This window comes from Lissotriton vulgaris, chromosome 3_1, assembly GCF_964263255.1.
Source record: "Lissotriton vulgaris chromosome 3_1, aLisVul1.2, whole genome shotgun sequence".
Taxonomy (NCBI): domain Eukaryota; kingdom Metazoa; phylum Chordata; class Amphibia; order Caudata; family Salamandridae; genus Lissotriton; species Lissotriton vulgaris.
Window position 1 is genome coordinate 313757199 of NC_141689.1, and position 18976 is coordinate 313776174.

The following is an 18976-nucleotide window of genomic DNA, read 5'->3' on the forward strand; positions in this document are numbered from 1 at the left end:
CACAGGGAAGATGTGAAGCAGCAGGGGTCAGGCACCAACACTCCATCCGGACCAGACCTTTCTGGCTTAACGCCTCGCTCCGCCACTTCTGAAAAGCAAGACAGCACCATATTTACAAGAATGTGGTGCAGCCTTGCATTTACCCCTGCGATGTCACTAAGTTGAGCAACTTAGCACCAACGTAGGCACCCTTGCACCCACCCTTGCACCATAGTGCAAGGGTGTCTGCGTGCGGGGGAGGATTATTTATGTTTTGAGAGGTGTCCCTTCCTGCACATAAACAATCCTAAAATGCCATTCTATCACTTTCATGTGCGCTGCTTCATGCAACACACATAAAAGTGACAACATTTCATTTTGTTTATGCACAGAAAGGGACACCTACCTGTACATAAACAAACAATGGCATTTTGCTTTTTCCATGTGTGTTGCAAAAAGCAAAAACAAGGAGAAATAATGCATTTCTGCTCATTTCGCCATCTTAAGGCCAGTGTTCTGGTGGTACGCCCACTGCAACACCCACGGCCCACCACTTTCACACTAACCATAGCGTGAAAGAGGGCCGTATCTACAAGGCAGCATTAAGCCACGTTAAGTTGCTTAATGCTGCCTTGAACATAAGATGCAGCCCCTATCGTCACCACACAACGTCACTATAGACGATGTTGTGGTGGCGATAGGGGCTTGTACATAGCCCCTCAATTCCTTGCTACTTATTCAATGGATTCCTTCATCTTGTTGTGCGTCCTTCTTCTGTGTTACAGTGTTTGTAACTGGATGAGCTGTATTGTTCTAATGCTTGCAGACAGGAAACTACTTTTTTTTCTATTTTTTACCTCTCCATGGGAATGCATGTATCTTTCTCCCCTTCTTCCTTGTTCACTTTTTTGGGTGACATCAATTGCTTCCATACACACTGTATGTGCTCCTTTCCTCCTACTTACACAATTCTGTTTTTGTAATTCAAATGACCATCTGAAAATGACCTTGGCCATATCTGAAAAGTAAATAAATCATACTAGAAGAAAGCCAAAATAGCTGGCAGATACATGTGCTGTTGCATCAAAACACATGTGCATGCACTGCTGACCATTTTGGAATGTATTTTCTTTCACAAAACCTATTTCAAAATGGCTGCTTTAGTATCCACCTGCTTCATAACACACCATCATAAAACACGTTTTTCTCATAAAGACAAAACATTCTGAGATGGCTACCACATATCAGCATGTGATTCACCAACTGGCATTTTGAAATGTACTTAAAAAAATATGTGTAACTATGCTTCTCAACAAACAATGGTAAAGCAAATAGCAATCTCTTTCATTTTGCATTTAATTTGCCACTGTTTATTTTAGCTCACCCTCTGATGATTCAGATTGGGCACTCATGATTCTGAAATAATTTACTACTAAGCATCTGATGTTCCTAAGCAGGAGCTTAGATTCTCCAAGTGCCTTTTCCAAGTTACAAGGATTTAATTAGTACCAAAATGTATGCAATCTTGTGAGGGTAGTGTAAATTATCATTCACCAATAAAAATAAATCTGTTCTGATCTATCGTTGAATGATGCTGAAATGACAGTGGGCTCACTAGGTACTTTACATTCAAGTTTGTTTTACCAATTGGAACTTATCAGCACATCTACGGATTGTGAAAAACTAGATTGATATGAATGACCTTGTTTCTTTTTCAAATGGCCTTATTTGTGCATCTGCCTGTCTGCTCTTCCTTCATACTGATTCTGGCTCAAGCAGCTGCTTAGCATTGATCATTCTTCTATATGTCCTTGGCACATGCACAAGAGGCTGACTGGCGCTATTGCTCATTTATGCGTTGTCTGTTAGGTAATGTCTGATGTGCACTTTCTTCCTCAGGTAGTATTTTAAAAAACGCTGCCACGTCACATGCTAAGAAAACTTTGTTGTGTGTGTTTGAGTGTGTAAGAGTGTTTGCGTGCCTGTGTGTGTGTATTTGCTGCCTCCATTTATTTATTATATTTTTGCCATTTCTCTATTCTGCTAATTACCTCACCTGGGGAATTTTCCACTCTGTGTTTATTTGTTCATTCTTATATTGACTGTTCCTGCCGAGCTCTTAACTTGCATATTACTCCCTCCCTTTTTCTTACTCACTTGATTCACTTTGATCCTAGTACTTTCTATTGCATGTTCATAGGTTGCCAAAATGTCAGAAGCATACACAATAATAATATGAAGAAACATTTCAAGCATACATAAACTTATACAGATAATTTTACAACTGCAGTTAGCAATAACATTAATTTTCTACATTGGAGACATCATAGACAACAGGACCACATCAAGGCAGACTGCAATGCCTCTGACTAATTCATTATCATTATTGCTTATTTATACCATAAACACAATATATAATACCGAACAATACAAAAAAACATACAAAATATCATAGGGCTATGTCAACCATAACACCTCATGTTTATGGGCCTTTAAATCTTCCTTCAGCCCTTCCTTTCAATTGTAATAAAAAAGCCCAATACCGAAAATAACAAGTCTTGCAATGACTTGATCAAGCCACAACTAATTTGTAGTACTGCCAAATAGTGTTCTTCTAAAAACACCACTACAGGGGTAAAAGGGCTTCAGTACACATTTAAGCAGTGGTAGTGGGTCCTACACTAAGTAGACAATGGTTTTCAGTCAAATATACTATCCAGGTACCAGACTGTGCTTAAAAAAAGGCCAAAGTGCAAGACGAAACTGTATAGTTAAGTAAAATTAGTGCCTTAACAAAATGAGATAGGAAAAACCTCTATGGGGCACCCTAGCAGCAACAATGTAATAGCACTGCCATTTATTGTTCTCATAAAAACACTACAATGGGTGTTAAAGTGCGTGTGTGCAAATTTAAACAGCAGGAAAAGGTACTATGATGAGTGGCCAATGTTTTTCAGTCAAATATGGTACCTATATACAAGACCATGCTTCGATACTAAACCAATATTCAAGACAGAACTGCCAAGTTGAATAAATTACCTTAACGTGACGGGATAGAGACTAAAGGGAACCCCAGCAGTCAGCCCTTGCAGTTTACCCACTCGTATACTTTGCCTGAAAAATACCTGAATTAACACAGCCTAGAATCAGGTGTGAGGATTCGCTTGTTGCATTATTGTAAGGAGTTACAAGATTTTTAAAAATAGCCCAAAACTTCACTAGTCTAATGTTCAACGTTGTGTTAATTGGGTCCATTGACTCCACAAATGCAGTCCTACAAGATCTAATTTCCCGGTCAAGGAATTCATGCCTTAGTAGACTTCTATGTTGGTCAATCAACATTGGGCAGATGCATATGATGTGGAGCAGAGTCTCTATTTCCTGATGGCACAAACGACAGGTTCGGGCTTCGGAGGAACCACCCATCCTCCATTTGGGATAAGGTCTAAGGAGGGAATCTCTCCAAATTTGAGGGCCAGAAATGACTGTTTGACCTTCCGATCATAAGATGCTGCCAGCTTGACAGTCTGACTGACTTATTTACTGCTTTCTTAAAGGTTTGACCGGTGATCTTCTAATTCCAAAGGTCGCCCAACTCTAGTAACCTGATGCTGTTGTCAAGAAGTTTTTTATGGGAGCTGTTCCCCGTTGTAGATTGATCTTGTACCAGACTCGATTTGCTAATATGTTATCGGCCGCTACACGCAACTTATGACAAAGCTTTACAAATGCCGCTGGCCTGGCAAGTGACTGTTTTGTGAGTAAAATTTCTATTTGGCTTTCATAACTGCTCCCATACATTTCAATTCATGGCCTTTTATGGATCTTGTCAGTGTTGAAAATCCATAATTGATGGCCTGGCTTTTGCTCAAACTACCTTGTTCTGAGATGCAAAGGTACCATTTGCACCTATTTTGACTCCCAAATAAACATAGGTGGCAACTTACTCAATTTTATTTCTTTCAAGATGCCATTTTTGACTTTTGTTGGGGCCTCGATTACAAGCCATCACATTAGTTTTATTGTAATTGACTTCCAGGCCATTCTTATCTGCATAAGTTCCAATGGAATTAAGCAGCCTTTGAATGCCTATTTGAGTATTGCTGAACAGCAGAAGATCATCCGTATATAGAATGTGCGACATTGGTTGTCCTCCAATGCTATGCTCAGGCATGCGCTATCTGCCCATCCAATTCAGCTGAAAGATCCGCCAGATACAAGTTAAAAAGAAGGGGGGCAAGCATGCAGCCCTGTTCTACACCAGATGTTGTTTGCACTTTTCTTGATACGTGAATTCCATCAACAATTTTTACCTTGACTGCAATGCCTCTGACTAGCATTACTGATTTCTGAATACTTGGTCCCATGTGCTGACCATCAGAGTTGCCGAGATGTTCACCACAACCTGTCATTATTAGCATTTGCAGTTGAAGTACACTGAGATCCACTCACTAGTAACTTTACACACCCCTACCTTTAAACCAGGTATGTCTTGGAGGCAGGAGTATCAATTGGTCGATTTGTTGGGATTTTTCAGCATGTCTACCCTTCCAGAGAGAAGCATTTCTCTCTATTGTATTGCATTGCATTGTATTATATTGTATTGTATTGTAGCATTTCTATAGCGGTCACTACCCCTGTGGGTAGCACTGAAGCACTTATACACTGGATAGCAAGCTGCACAGTTAAGAGCGATTGGTTGTAAGTGTATTGAGTCTATTTGGAAGTGTTTTCATATCATGTGATGATCAATGATATGTTGCTATTGTGTTACAGTACCCTTCGCCTGGCAGTGTGATGGGTGATGGTATGTGAGAAATAGAAGTACAAATTATAATAAGGACAAAAACCTAAAGGCTGCTGCACACCTCTAGCCTGGCACTGAAGACAGTAGGATTCTCAGTGTGTGTACACCAAAAAAAGAAGCTACTCAGAGAAGGCTCAGTAATCTATATGGATATCTGTGCTGTACATAAATGATGCTGCGTGGGTAAATGAATGCCTAAAGGGAAAGAACTAATTTTCAAAGACAAGAATACTATTTACTGCTGCACCAATACACTCCATGAACGAGGAAGGAAGTGAAAGAGCAATCAAGCCAGACAACCTGAGCAGAATCAACATAATATTTATGAAGCTCAGCTTCCACTTTCTGCTGCTTGGCCAAACGAAGCAAATATTTTGAGCAATGGTTTGTGCCCTAAGCATCTCTTGAGCTGTCAAAGGCAGCCTGGAATCAGCCAGGCAAGCCCCAGTTGCAGAATTATGGTGTGCTAAAACAATTATTTTATACATGCAAAATTGCAAGGTTTTATTCACATTAACTTCATGAATTTAATTCAGAGCTCAATTGCACATTTCATGACATGACATCACATTTTCAGACTTTTTCTTGCTAAACTGCAAGACCAGAATTCAGCAAAACGAAGGCCCCCATTAGCCACCGCCGGCCTGGCGGGGGGCGATCCGCCCGCCATTGGTGCCGGAATGACCCCCCTCCATATTATTATGGCTGGGGGGTCCGCGGCGGACGGAAAGACTCTCCGCTGCTTTTCTGCCCGTTTGCCTTGCGACCGGGCGGAAACGGGGTCTGTATGGTGGCCTTGTCTATCAGACACCGCCAGCCATATTAGTATGGGCATTTTCCAATGCCTTTCCGTGGCGGCATTGCAGCCACTGAAAGGCATGCGAAGTCTGCTTTGGGGGCCCGTTGCAGGCCCTAAGGGACTCCAGGGGGAGTGGGGGTGGACATGGGGGGTACCTATGGTACCCCCCAGCATTTCAAAGAACAACGGGACAGGCACCGCGCGGTGCTTGTCACGTTGTGCTTTGAAATGCACTACATGTATTTTTACCATTGCGGCGGGCGGTGCTTTCAGCACCGCCCACCACAATGTTAAAAATACAGGATGCGCCCGCCACTGTGGTACCCCCCAGCATTTCAAAGAACAACGGGACAGGCACCGCGCGGTGCCTGTCACGTTGTGCTTTGAAATGCACTACATGTATTTTTACCATTGCGGCGGCCGGTGCTTTCAGCACCGCCCACCACAATGTTAAAAATACAGGATGCGCCCGCCACTGTGGCGGGTGCATCCTAATTTCCCCCACGGGACCCCCGCCCTTATGGCCAGTTCTACCAGTTCTTCCTCACAACCTACTCCATCATACAACTTCTTTAAGTCTCAGGAAGCTTTTACAATAGTCAACATTTATATAATCTATAACACAACATAGAATTGTTATCAACTTTAAAGGAGATGCTACGTTTTGTCCCAAACCAATGTTTGTTCTACTTCTTCAATCTATTTCACATCTTTTGCTTTGCTTACTACTAGCCACACACATTCTTATCTTAGCCATAATACCATTGTTCCAAATCAGATGCTGTTTTCGTAAACATAGGGTTCTAGATTTGGTTATTTTTCTCTCGATATGCTCAAGTAACACATGTTCCCTACCACTGTTTGACAACAGGGAATCCCTCCTTTATCAGTTCATGTACTAAATGAGGACCACTGATATACTGCCTTAATGCACATTGCAATAATTATTTAAACTGTCACCTGCCGGTTAAAATTAATAACAAGTACCATATGCCCTTCACACAATAACCCAGAAGAAGAAGAAAATGTAAATATGTTCTCATGTTCACTTCATCTATTGTTTGTTTGGTAGACATAGCTGATTTCTACAAACTGAATGGAAATAAGTTCAAAGTCCAAGGTTCATCATCATACCATTGGTAAAATAAGTTGATTTTCACAAACAAACAAGCATTGGAAATGCAATAGGTCTCGCATTAGAAAAGTTGGAGCTATTGGTCTTGTAAATGACAAATATTTTATTTATGTGTTGGTTTTTAAAATAGCTAAATTGATAGCTTTGTCATTTACAATGCCAATAGTTATAACTTTCGCGAATGTGACACCTATCACTTGATCTAGTACAAGTATGTCGGCCTGAACTTATCTTTATACAATAACAGTTATATTTCTTATGGCCTTCACATGCATCACTACTGATGAACCCCTTAACTTAGCACAATAAGTGCTCTGTTAAAACTAGGCTCAGGCAAAGTTTCCTTTTTACCACATAATCTCACGAATTTTGCATTAATGCTTGTTGCAAGAAATTTCTGGCACACGTAATGAGACAAGGTTTACAAAATTTTAGCAGAGGACAGAATGCAAGTAGCTGCAGTTTGCGGCACTTTTGTTTTTTAACCCTTTTTTAGCACAAGATGCATCCTCTTGTTTTCTCGCTAAAATATCATGCTAAATGGCAGTTTAGCATTTCACATACATTTTGCTGAATTTTCATTATTAATCAAGTGCAATGGTCAGGCTTTCCTGGTAAAAACGTATTCAATTCATAAGCATGACTGGTAGCATTGACATTCGATTTACACTAATGGTGAAACACACATCCTATGTTTATATTCAATTTCCAGTGAAATTATCCCAAACGGTCACTCTGCAAACTCTTCACTGAAATGGCAGGAAACACTAACGTTCTCCAAGCTACACGACGAATTAAGTACGCACAGCGTTTGCTATTACACACCTGCATTTGTCCGTGAATTCAGCACTTCCGGGTCGCCTAACAACCAATAGAACGGCTGAACATATTGAGGGAGTCGTCTAGGACCGGACGGTGCTGCTAATCTGCAAGGTGATCTGCGATTGGAGCTTTGGAGGCACCCAGAGATGGATATGGAGCATACAGAATTTCGATGTGCTGATTGGCTGTGGAGTCCGCTCACGTCTTAGTCGAATCCGCCCACTTAGAGTAGGCGGGTGCTGCCCATCTTTGAGAGACTGGAGTTTATTTGGATTTCCAGCAGAACTAAATTAATCGTAATCCAAGCGCGGACTGCTTGCCTCGAGCCGGCGTCTGCTGATTTTTGATAGGTGGGAGGGAGGAGATGAGAGGGGAAGGGGAGCAGCGCGGAGTACTGTCGCAGGGTATGAGAGTGTGCGATTGTTGGACCGCGTCACCGTCTGTACGCGACTGTCAGAAGTGCCCGTCTTTGGCCTATGTTTGGACACAATATAACGTTGTCACTTCTCATAGAGAAACAAGACGGAGGGAAGAGAGAGAAGGGGAGGGGGGAGGAGAAATGCGACATGGCGGGCAGGGGAGGGGGCGGAGCGGGAGAGGGAACAGACGGAGGGAAGGCAGATAAGGGGAGGGGGGAGGAGAAATGCGACACGGCGGCCAGGGGAGGGGGCGGAGCGGGGGCCTGGAGTGCGGCTGAGGGAACTGATGTGCACGCGCTTTTAAGCTCAATGCGCATGCGCATTGAGCTTAAAAGTCACGGGCACTGCAAGGAATCGCCACGATTCCTTGCAAGTTGGATAAAGAGTGGATAAGCCCCCATAGTCTCGCTTGCTCGATGCAGGGCTCTACATTGGGATGAGGATCACATTCAAGATGAACAGGGTACAAAACCAGTCCACCCACACCATCAAATGACTACACCCCCCAAATTTCACTAGCATTTGTTCACACACAGAATCTATTTACACATAGACACACAAAAATCATATTCATGTATGTGAATTAAAATCACATGCAAAACATACATGCCATAGCACCTTGATTCACTTCTGTATCCTTCACATACCACCACTAAAAGTTTAATTTACTATGGGTTCACAAATCTTTTCCAGTTATGATAAGCATTTAGAAATTCTGTAAGGCAGACCAACTTCTAATAATTGCACATATGAGAAAGTTATGAGAAGGAATTTGTGTGGCCTTTAAGCACAAAAAAAGTAATGTTAAGTGAACTTTCACTTTACCTGAGCACCTGAGATATTCAATAAATTTGATGAATATGTTATTATACAAATGTGTTCATACTTGGACTCTCTTTTAACCCCTTCACTGCGGCGGGAATTCCGCCGCTGCTCTAAGGGGGCGGGGGGGCCGAGCGGCGCTCGCATGCTCGTGACGGAGCCGCTCCGTCACGAGCCGCGGTTGAGCTGTGCTCATGACGGAGCGGTTCCGTCATGGCCCCGCCCGCTCAATGGAACGTCCAGCGCAGGTGCGGAATTCGCGCAGCGTAGGCGCGCCGAGCGGGCCATGACGGAACCGCTCCGTCATGAGCACAGCTCAACCGAGGCATATGATGGAGCGGCTCCGTCATGAGCACAGACGGGGTTAAAATAGATAAAATTACTATTTTTCAAATAGGGAAGAATTAGCAGGCTATCGCCCTATATCATTTTGTATACCACCATTCCAGAATTAATCTTATGGATACGAAGTTATTTTTAGAATTAGAAAAGATTAAGAATTTTAGAATAGGTCAAATTAAACCTTATCTCAGCTGCAAAAGAGTGCTAAGGGATAAAAACCTTCGATCCACATTGTAACAGGATTACCTCTCAGTACATAGGTACAGAACTCAAAGAATATTGCACAGTCACCATCAATAAAGATGCTGCATATTTCTCAAAACAGAAACCTATTAGAACACTTAGATTAGCTGCATGAAATGTTACAGAAGTCCTTGCTTTTATCTGAATGTGAAACAGTACTATTGGCCTACCGTCAGCACCACAAGATGAACTCTTCCTTTTGGTTACCGATCGGCGATGCCTATGTGTGTCCTCGGGAGGCTGCATCTTGTAGATGACATGTGGATGTTCTGTTCCTTCCTCAGTTGTATATTTCTCGACAGGTTCAATAAAATACTCTCCATGTGGCAGTCTGAAAAATCCTGCCTGCAAAAAACATTCAATATGTATGAATATTGGCACATAATATTTCCTACAATAGGCTTTCCATCTCTAGCTATTTGCACAAAACATCTAATTGTAAAGAAAGGACATTATTTTTAGGCGAGGCATGAAGGAACTTGTGCCAATATTTATCATTGAGTATGCATTAAGATATGAAATATCTACTCAACAATGTATCTTAGGTAAGGTTGTATGATATATCTTTAAATCACATGGAGGTAGCACATCTGTTACATGTGTGTCCCTACCACTTAGCTTGTAAAAACATTTTGTAGTTAAGGAGAGCATTCTTCACTGTAATGTGCCAACAATTGAAAAGAAACCACACACGGTTTTTGATACCCAACATCTAAACATTCATTGGTAATTATATAAAGTAAAAGAACAAATATGTATTGTGATAATTATGAATCAATGAGCCCCTGGAGGCCGTTTTTGTTACAGGGCGGTTTTTGCAGCATAGCTGCAAAATCGGACCCTGTAACAAAATCGGCCGAAACCGTCCGGGGCAAACAGCTCGGCTGCTCCCAGGGGGGTCGGCCGAGCTCTTTGCCAGGGCCAGTTTTGGTTCCCAGTCCGGCCCTGGGACCGCGGACCAGTCCAACAAACAGTTAGCTAGAGGGCCCAGAAGCTGTTTGACCCAAATTGGAAGCATAAACTATTACTATCCAGTGCCTCTGTTTTCTCTCTTATCCTATTCTCCTTTCCTGGTATCTACTGCTAAGCCATTTTATTAATTTGTGTATAACTGGTTGTAGATTCAGAGTGAGGAAAAATGATCTTCTGCTGTTGGGTACGGACTACAACGTTCTCTAATGCACAGTACTGAGGTAAACAGAGTTGTTAGAATCAGGTAAACTATTTACAGCTCACTTCAGTGTCATTAGTTTCTACAGTGTATTAAGAAATGTACCTGTGATAAAAATTACTAGACCCCTATTCAAATAAGAAGGACAATGTTTTTGTCCAGTCTCGGCAGCGCATGCGCTGCTCTGCTGCATGCTGTATTGGAGTATGGAATTGAAGCCCCTCCCACTCGTAAATGCTGACTTCTGATTTGTTAATAGGCTTGTTAGTCCATCCTTAGTACTGCCTCGTCTTCATTTTTAACCCCCCATGAGGACTGGCCCTTTTACTTCGGTTGTTACACGGTATATCTTTTTTAGTCTGTAAGCACTATTTTATTTAATGAGTTTCTCCTACTGCAAGCACCTCTCACTTTCCTGCAACATTCAGCGCGCCCGTGGCACTTTAACTTCCCAAGCAGCCCTTGTAATGGCAGCTGCTTGTTTGAACAGCTCTCGCATTTACGAGAGTTTGAGCTATTGGCATTATACTTGACAATGCCGCTTATTTATGTGTTAATTAGCAAAACAGATAAATACAAGGCATTGTCATTTACAATGCCAATAGCTTAAGCTCTCACAAACGCGAGACCTATTGCACTGCAAATGCGTGTTTTGTTTTTGCTGGTGGACTAAATACCCAAATACAGATCTGTAAATGTAAAAGCATATATCTGCCTGGAATGTGAGGTGGCTGGCAGCGCCCCAGCAGCAACACAGACCTAGTACATACTGCACGTCTCTAAAAGCAATTCCCTTTCAAAATAGTCTGCATGCTGTTTATGAAGGACTCAGTCACCCCAGGTTTCCACTCACTGCTACTGCAAATCACACTCCTCTCGGCTTGCTGCTCTAGTCGTTTGGGAAAGTCAAAACTGTAGCTTCACTTGCGGCCAGTTATAATCCTGGCAGAGTGACATGATAAAAATAAGACACTGGATTGGTAATAGCCACCTGTAGCACGATTTGTTGCAGGGGAAGTGCTGTTTTTTTTTCATTTACATGTCCTATTTCCTCTCTCTGACCTGTCTTCATACCTATCTCTGCCCGTTTTCCTGCATCGAGAGCGGATTAGATCCTGGTGTGTCTGCAGGGAAATGTGTTGCCTTTTAAATTGCTTTAATGGTTCAAGCGGAATTAATCAGTTATTCTTTGTTTTTAAATAAATAGCCTAATATTTCATAAAGAAGTGTGAATTTTGAAATCCTAAATATTAATAAATAAGGCCTCAAACGGCCAGCTAAGAAAATGATGATGAAGAATAAATTAAATTCTAATGTCTAGGTCATAGCTCACTAAAATACAAGTCTCACTCTGTATGAACACTACGTTTAGCTTTTGTTTGAAGGCAAGTGTGCATAAAATCATATTCTTGCATTGCCTTATAGTATGTCCTATAAGGCATCAAATGAACTAAAATCTGAATTGACTTTTGAGACAGTATTTTTTTAACCCTACCGCACCCAAAAATGTTACTTTTGCAAACCAAGAATTCTTGCAAATTTGTCATAATATTACTATGTTACATATAAATGCGCAGGAAAGGCGTCCACAGTTGAGAATTAATTATCATACTCAAATTGTTGAGGTGATGTAACAGTATACCTATTGGGAATTTTTCATGAGTTGTGATTAATCGGCCCCAATCCTGAAATTCACATGTAGTGCTCAATAGTTGCATGAAAATATGACAAACTGGGCGTCCTAAGTGCCTATGTTCAAGTCTAGGGGTACTCATAGTACGTAGCGGACTGCCAGCGGCCCGGCAAGCCTTCCTTGGCGGCCCGGGAAGCCTTCCTTGGTGGCCCGGCAAGCCTTCCTTGGCGGCCCGCGGACCTTGCAGACATCCTACCTGTGTTTTTTAAAACAATTTTAAAGAGTGTCCACAAACACTGCCGGTTGCAGCAGCGCTCTCTGGGGGCCGGGCGATTCCAGCGAAGGTCAGAGTGGAGATGCAGGGGCGCTAAGAAGAGGTGAAATACAACAAAGCCTCATTAACAAGTAAGTGGTCTTTTAAAGACCTGTGAAGTACTTGGGTGCGGCTGGGAAGCTGTTGCAGCCCAGGCTGACCCACACGCACACCAGGTGAGGTGACAGAGAATCTAGTCCCATCCATGCAAAATGCATGAGTCGTTAATGGGAATCTTAATCCTATTCCAACTTTTCCAGATAACAGGCCTTTTGATGAGGTGGGTCCCATCTGGGAGATGGAAAGCATCTACTTGTATGTCTGGAAATGGAGCCCGGCCCACCTCTGATGTGTGCTACGAGAAGCACTGCATTCCCAGAATCCTTGTCTGCCCACCCACAGCTCCCTTTGGTGAAGGTCAAGCAAAGCCGTGCAGGTGGGCGTGGCATAAGAACTGTGGCAATGCAGATTTGGACTATTATAAGAAGGAATATCAACTAAGTTATCTAAGGATTACCTCTACATTTCTCTTATTAGCAGCGTTCTTACTATGAGACACACCACAGCAAACTATCAGCCATTACAGCAAGAAGAAGAACCTTTGGGAGCTGCAGGCCATATCTGACCCTATTATTTTGCCTAAACGTCTTTAGAAAATAGAACAAAATACCCCTACATAACAATGTCGAACATTCTTAAACCACTTAGGGTTAGAAATGGAATATGCTACTTACCAGTATGCATCTGTTCTTGGCATAGAGGGCTGCAGAGTGGTACATTATGAATAGATCGCCATCTGGTGTTGGGCTCGGATGATTGCACTTTGTTTTTCTCTTGGAGAGTCTTTTGTCTCTTGGTGACTCCTCCCTTGGTTGGTAGTGCGCATGGGCATCGGCTCCATCCTTAGATTGTTTTGCCATAGTAGGGTTAGATGGAGTAGTATAGTAGAATACAGATAAGAGTGCCCATGTAAGTGTATCTAAATAAGATAATGTTGGAACAGACACAGGTTTCCGGGGAGGCTGGGAGGGCATGTACCACTCTGCAGCCCTCTATGCCAAGAACAGATGCATACTGGTAAGTAGCATATTCCGTTCGAGGCATATGGGCTGCAGATGGTACATTATGAATAGACTATACAGCAGTTCTCTCCCTAGCGGTGGTCGCCCGTGTCTGTTGCAACTGTCTGAAACAATGTTTTTAATACTGCTTGTCCCACTCTAGCTTGTTGTGTTGTGTGCACATCTACACAATAGTGTTTTGTGAAGGTGTGCGGTGTAACCCAGGTAGCCGCTTTGCACATGTCATCTAGTGGAATGTTTCCCAGAAATGCCATAGATGCTCCTAGTTTACGTGTAGAGTGAGCTCTAGGAGGAACAGTTAATGTTCTCTTTGCCTTTAAGTAGCATATTTGAATGCATTTTACAATCCATCTGGCAATGCCCGCTTTGGAGATGGGATTGCCTTTATGTGTGGGAGAAAACGCAACAAATAGCTGTTTTGTCTTTCTGAAAGTTTGTGTTCTTTCTATATAGTACAATATGGCCCTTCTAACATCCAGTGTATGTAGGGCTCTTTCAGCTACTGTTTGTGGTTTTGGAAAGAAAACCAGTAATTCCACTGACTGATTGATGTGGAATGCTGAAATAACCTTCGGTAAGAATTTTGGGTTTGTTCTAAGAACCACTTTATTTTGGTGTAGCTGCATAAATGGTTCTTGAATCGTAAAAGCCTGCAGTTCACTTACTCTTCTAAGTGACGTGATAGCTATGAGGAAGGCTACCTTCCATGTGAGGAATTGTATTTCACACCTATGCATAGGTTCAAATGGTGGCCCCATTAGTCTGGTAAGCACTATGTTGAGATTCCAGACTGGGGAAGGTGGTCTTCTTGGTGGAATGACTCTTTTGAGTCCTTCCATGAAAGCTTTAATTGCTGGTACTTTAAACAGTGACAGATGTTGCCTGTTTTGTAGGTACGCCGCTATGGCTGCGAGATGAACTCTGATAGAGGTATATGCTAGGTTACATTGCTGTAAGTGTAATAGATAGCAAATGATTTGTTTAGTGGATGCGTCCAGAGGGTTGATGTGCTTACTGTTACAGTGTATAGCAAACCTCTTCCATTTTGCTGCATAGCATGCTCTGGTGGTAGGACGTCTTGCTTGTTTAATGATTTCCATGCATTCTGGTGGTAAATCTAAATACCCAAACTCTATGACCTCAGGAGCCAGATCGCTAGGTTCAGTTGTTTGGGATCTGGGTGCATTATTTCTCCATGGTTCTGTGTAAGATGCATGGGTAATAACCTTAGCTTTTGATGTGGTACTTGTGAGAGTTGTAGCAGCGTGGTGAACCACGGCTGTCTTGCCCACGTGGGTGCCACTAGTATCATTGTCATTGAGTGTTGCTGCAGTTTCCGAACCAGTAATGGAATTAGTGGTAGAGGAGGGAACGCGTAAGCAAATCTGTTGGACCAATTTATCCACAGTGCATTGCCCTGGGACCTTTGGTGTGGGTACCTGGATGCGAATTCTTTGCATTTTGCGTTCTGATGATTGGCAAACAGATCTATCTCTGGTTGCCCCCATTTTTGGAAGAATGGCTGTAGTATTTGGTCGTGCAGCTCCCATTCGTGTACTTGTTCTGACTGTCTGCTTAGTATGTCTGCTATTTGATTTTGAACTCCTGGTAGGTGTTCCGCTAACAGGTAGATCTTTTGAGGAATGGCCCATCTCCATATGTCCTGTGCTAGTCTGGACAGTTGGAGAGAGTGTGTCCCCCCCTGTTTTTGAATATAATACATTGCAGTCATGTTGTCTGTTCTGATCAGGACTGCTTTGCCTGTTATTTGCATTTGGAAAGCTTTTAGTGCTAGAAATATTGCTAATAGTTCTAGGTAGTTGATGTGCAGTTTCTTTTGCTGCACACTCCACTTCCCCTGTACTGTGTATCTGTCCATATGCGCTCCCCATCCGGAGAGCGATGCGTCCGCTGTTATTATTACTTGTGGAATTGGCTCTAGGAACGACCGTCCCTTGGAAATGTTTTCTGTGTTCCACCACTTCAGAGAGCGATACGTCCGGTCGTTTACCAACACCAGATCTGTAATCTGACCTTGAGCCTGATTCCACTGTGTCGCTAGACACTCTTGTAGTGGGCACATTTGTAGTCTGGCATGTGGTATTAGCAGTATGCAGGAGGACATCATGCCTAATAGTTGCATAAACACTTGTGCTGGTAGTGAGTGTTGTGGTTGAAATCTTTGTATTAACCCGACCATTGTCTGTACTCTGATTGGGTTGGGGTATGCTATTGCCTTTTCTGTGTCTACTGTAGCCCCCAGGTATTGCTGAATCTGGTTTGGTTGCAGGTGTGATTTTTTGTAGTTCACCGTGAACCCTAGGTGGTGCAGCAATTGAATTGTCTTCTGTGTGTTGTGAAGACATTCTTCCTTTGACTTGGCCTTTATTAGCCAATCGTCCAAGTATGGGAAGACATGTATTTGTTGTCTTCTTAGGTGTGCTGCCACCACAGCTAGGCATTTTGTGAAAACTCTCGGTGCTGTTGTGACACCGAATGGAAGGACTTTGAACTGATAGTGTTGTCCTTCTAACACAAACCTTAGGTATTTTCTGTGGGCTTTGTGAATTGGGATATGAAAGTAAGCGTCTTTTAGATCCAGTGTAGAAAGAAAGTCCCCTTTCTTCAGTAAAGGGAGTACTTGTTGGAGCGTGACCATGTGGAAGTGCTCCGAATTTATGTAAGCATTGAGAGGTCTGAGGTCTAATATTGGTCTTAGTGACCCGTCCTTTTTGGGGATCAGGAAGTATAGAGAGTATACTCCTGTTCCTTGTTGATCTTTTGGGACCTTCTCTATTGCATGCTTTTGTAGAAGTGCTAGCACTTCTTCTCTTAACAATGTCAGATGATCTTGACTCATTGGACGCTGTTTGGGGGGGATGTTTGGTGGGGTAGCTGTGAGTTCTAGGCAATAACCATGTTGGATAATTTGTCTCACCCACTTGTCTGACGTGATGTTTTCCCAGACAGGTAGGAACTGTGATAGACGTCCCCCGACCGGTGTTATGTGGTCTGGGGGGAGTTCTATGAAGTCACTGTTTTGGTGTTGAGGCGTTGCGGTTGTTATTATTTCCGCTGCCTCTTCCCTTATTGTTGTTACCTCTGTAACTGCCTCTTGAATTACCTCTGGGTGATGTTGGTGTGAAAGATGTGGATTGCTGATTCGTTCCTGTGTTCTTTGAGCCCCCTCTATAGGTGGATCTACGAAAGGAACCTCTGTGTGTTGGCTGTTGCAATGCTCCCATTGACTTAGCCGTTTCCGTATCTTTCTTCATTTTTTCTAATGTCTCGTCAGTGCTTGAACCAAACAATGTCTTCTGATCAAATGGTTTGTTCAGTAGGGCTGTTTGTACTTCTTGTTTGAATCCTGAGATTCTAAGCCATGCGTGCCTTCTTAGCATGACACTAGTGTTAATCGACCTTGCTGCAGTGTCTGCTGCGTCTAATGCACACTTAATGGAAGTATTGGTTATTATTTTACCTTCCTGTATTAATTGGTCTGCCTTCTTCTGATGTTCTTTTGGGAGATGTGTTAGAAGTTTTTCTAACTCATCGTAATGTGCCCTGTCGTAACGTGCGAGTAGTGCTTGTGTATTGGCTATACGCCAGCTATTCGCTGCCTGTGATGCTACTCTTTTGCCTGATGCATCTATTAACTTCGACTCTTTATCTGGTGGAGGAGCCTCTCCTGTAGATAATGAGTTTGCTCTTTTACGATTAATAATAAATATTGGGTCCTTTGGAGCCGCTTTGTATTTTTTATCGATTCTTGGGTTTAACACCCTGGCTCTCACTGGGTTTTCGAATATTTCCTCTGTGTGAGTAAGAAGACCCTTCAACATAGGAAGAGTACCTGATGTTCTCTGTGCATTAGGTAGAGTCTCTAACAAGAAATCCTCTATTTGAGGTTCTGTATGCATATCTAGTTTGTGATATTTTGCTGCCCTATTAATGAGCTGCACAAAACCTGTGTTATCATCAGGTGGTGAAGGCTTTGAGGGATATAGCTCTGGGTCGTTGTCCTCATCTGACCCTACATCATAATTTTCCCATGGATCCTCCTCATCTGGGATAGTTTCGTCATCCCCTTGAGGTTCTCCCTCCCCTAGATCACTGTCTACATCTGACTGAGGTGTAGCTGGTCTTGGTGTGGAAGGTGTAGGAATATTTGGCCTATTGTGAGGAATAGGAGAAGAGGGTGTTACTCTAGGACGAGGAGAAGCAGGAGGAGTTATATTCGTCCCCATTGTTCTCTTTTTTGAAGGAAGAGGTTTATCTTCTGACTGTTCACTCTTTCTCTTCTTCGTGACCACTTTCCCAGTTTGTGGATCAATAAACAAGATCTTTTGTTTGGGATCTGTCTGTTGCTCCTGAATCGGTACCGAGGGTCCTGGTTCCGAGAGGTGCTTTTGTTTTCGATCGTCAGATCTTGTTGTTTTCGACACCGAATGTCTGCTCGATTCCGACTTTCTTGGTATCGAGTGTCTCTTGGGCGATAAGTCATATTTATGTTTCGACATGGAATGTTTCGATACCGAGCTCTCCTTTGTATGTAGCCTCGGTGCCGAAGTCGATGTCGCCCTTTTCTCGGATCCGACATGGTGGGAGTCCGAGTGTTTCGGTTTCAGTTTCGGTTTCGTTGCCGGGCCCGAGGGCGGGGTGTCGGAAACTTTTTTCAGCGGTTTGACCGGGCCCGAGGGCGGGGTCGTTACCGCACGGGGTCGGTTTTTCGGTAAGGGGACTCACGGTTTGTTGCTCGATGAGTTCTTCAACCTCCGACTGGTCCCCTTCCGACCCCGACTGGTCCTCTTCTTCCTCGATTTGTTCGTCTCCGAACAGCTCCGGGATCGCTTCCGCCTGCATTCTGGAAACCTCGTGTCTTCGAGCTCGACGATTTCTAATCGTTAGCTTGGAGGAGAATGCTGCGCAGGCTTCGCAGTCCCTGGATTCGTGTTCAGGCGATAGACAGAGGTTGCACACCTCGTGTAGGTCCTTGTGTGGGAACTTAGCACCACACGTTGGACATTTTTTGAATGGAGTCCTTTCCATGGACTCCGGGCTTGACTGCGTCGAGAAAGGCCTCCTGTTCTTCGACGTAGATCCAAGTTTTTCTCTTCTATTTTGAATTTGTAACGCGTCGGAATGGAAATGAACGCGTTCGAATAACAATACCGTCGAATTGGAAAGGGAATACGCGCCGAAAATCACTTTCTTCTGAAGTTGATCTGGAGCGTCTCGATCTTCATCCGAACCCGATGGCGGAAAAAAAACAATCTAAGGATGGAGCCTATGCCCATGCGCACTACCAACCAAGGGAGGAGTCACCAAGAGACAAAAGACTCTCCAAGAGAAAAACAAAGTGCAATCATCCGAGCCCAACACCAGATGGCGATCTATTCATAATGTACC